This window comes from Oratosquilla oratoria, chromosome 16, assembly GCF_046742065.1.
Source record: "Oratosquilla oratoria isolate Oo_2021 chromosome 16, ASM4674206v1, whole genome shotgun sequence".
Taxonomy (NCBI): Eukaryota; Metazoa; Arthropoda; class Malacostraca; order Stomatopoda; family Squillidae; genus Oratosquilla; species Oratosquilla oratoria.
In genome coordinates this window covers 39154901-39157400 of record NC_134792.1, presented here as the reverse complement: position 1 = coordinate 39157400, position 2500 = coordinate 39154901, and positions in this window count along the sequence as shown.

Below are 2500 nucleotides of genomic sequence, written 5' to 3'. Positions count from 1 at the left end.
ATATTACAGGATGTCATATTATATTATACTACTATATTATATTGCATTATAGTACATCATATATTACATAATATTATATCATATTATTTTGGCTGCATGTTATTGTGTGGTTAAAATTTGCTCAGTAGCATGCAGCTGATACTTTAGGGTCTATATGGGGCGCCACCACGAATCAGAGCCACATCATTTTTGTCTGTGATAGAGGAAATCTCTGTTCATAGACAAATGATGCTACTTTATTATACTGCAACAGTCCCCCTGTTATGCTGTCCCTTCACTCTTAATACTATCCTGTACCACATCTATGAACATACATTTCCTTTTTCGCCGAACCCTGTGGTAGGGGGGAAAGAATGCTGGCACCAAGTGTTCCCATTTGAGTCGTAAAAAGCAAAAAAAAAAAAAAAAAAAAAAAAAAAAAAATAAAAAAAAAAAAAAAAAAAAAAAAAAAAAAAAAAAAAAAACACGGGACGGGGATAGGACTAGGCATTCTATTTTCTGTAGCCCCAAAGGGAATATTCCTGGGAAAAAAAGGCATAAGAGGGTCTGGAAGGAGTTTTCCAACCATAACCCTAAGGTTCAGGACTTTTAATGTGCGTGTATGTGGTACATATGAGAGTAAAAGGTAAGAGATAGGCAGTATGTTTGTGAGAAGAAAGATGGATATGTTGGCACTGAGTGAAACTAAGTTGAAAGTGAGGGGCGAGGTTGATTTTGGGAGTGTAGGTGGGAGGGTGTTAGGAATGAAGAGAGGACGAGGGAGAGAAGGGATGGCTATACTAGCAAATAAAGAGACAGGTAAGCGTGTGGTGGAGTGGAAGGAGGTTTCTTCAAAGTTAATGTGGATGAAGGTGAAACTGGGAAGGGAGATGTGTGTCTTGGTAAATGCATATGGGCCTGGTAGTGAGAAGAGTGTAAAGGAAACGGAAGCATTTTGGATATATTTAGATGAGTGCATAGAGGGATTAGGGACAAATGTCAATGTTGTGGTATTGGTAAATCTCAATGCTAGGGTAGGAGACGAACAAATAGATGGATTGGTTGGGAAGTGTGGAGTGCTAGAAAAAATCGTAGTGGAGAGTTGATGGTGAAGATGTGTCTGGAAAGAGAGTTGATTATAACACTCTTTGTATTTAAGATGAAAGTCAAGCATAAGTACACATGGGAAAGGGTGGTGGATGGAAGGGTCGTAGATAGGGCTTTAATGGACTGTATAGTGGTAACTAGGAGAAGAGTAGGAAGAGTTTTGGATGTACATGATCTTAGGGTAGAGAGTGTGGGAATATCAGATAATTTTTTGGTGAAAGGTATGTTGAGAGTGGAGGATAGATGGAGAAAGAGAAAAAGGACAGAAGGTAGGGAAGTGCTTAGAATAAACTGCTTAAATGAGATAGAAAAAGAGAGGAAGTACAAGAGGAAGCTGAGAAAAGAGTGAGAGTGCAGAGGGACTGGGGATGTTTCAAGGAGGGAGTCACAAGGTGTTCAGAGATGTAGTGTGGAACAAGGAGGACGGGAGGGAGTGGAAGGAAGGTTAGTGAGTGGTGGGATGATGGAGCAAAGAAGGTTGTAGAAGAGAAGAAACAATAACTAACATATTGGTTGCAAAATAGGACGAGAGAATCATATGAGAGGTACAGAGAAAAGAGAAGAAAAGTAAAGCATAATATAAAGGAGGCATAAAGGAGAGCAGATGTGAAATGGGGTAAGAGTATGACAGAATTTTTTTAAAATAATAAAAAGATATTTTGGAATGAAATTAAGAGAGGAAAGGGAGACGAATCAAGTAGAGAAGAGAACGTAAAAGATGCAGGTGGAGAGATTATAATGGAAGAGACAGCAGTAAGAGAAAGATGGGGAGATTTTTTTTAGGGAATTGCTAAATTTGAAGGAGAATAGGGAGGGAAAGGTAGTTGTAGTGGGAAACACTAAGAAAATGACAGTGATGAATGAGGAAAATGGAGGAGAAATAAAAAAAATATGAAATGAAAGCAGTTATTAAAGTGATGAGAGCAGGTAAGGCACCTGTGTTAGATGGGTGTTATTAGGAGTGTCTAAAAAAGGGAGGTACAGTGATGGTGAAATGGCTGGTGAGCGACGTTCCCGCTAAGCTGAGCGCATGTGCGCGCGCACATATGTCTTACAACTAGCGGGCGCACATAAAGATAAAATGTGCGGACACAAGGTTTTCAAATTATATTGAAATCCATTCAATAAAGAAGTTCCACCCAAACATCAACTTATAAATTCTCTAAAAATATGGTAACTTGCCAACCGTCAAACCAATAATTGCTTTGGTGGAGGTAATATGTAATACAAACTTACAAATTGTGCGTATTTGCTTAAATGATCAATGGTACGCGCACACTTTTCAGAGAAGGCAAAGTTTGCACACAAGCAAATTTCTACACGCGCTCACAGCAAAAATATTAGAGGGAACGTTGCCGGTGAGGTTGTTTAAAACTTTTCTAAAAGAGGGTATAGTGCCGGAGAACTAAAGGAG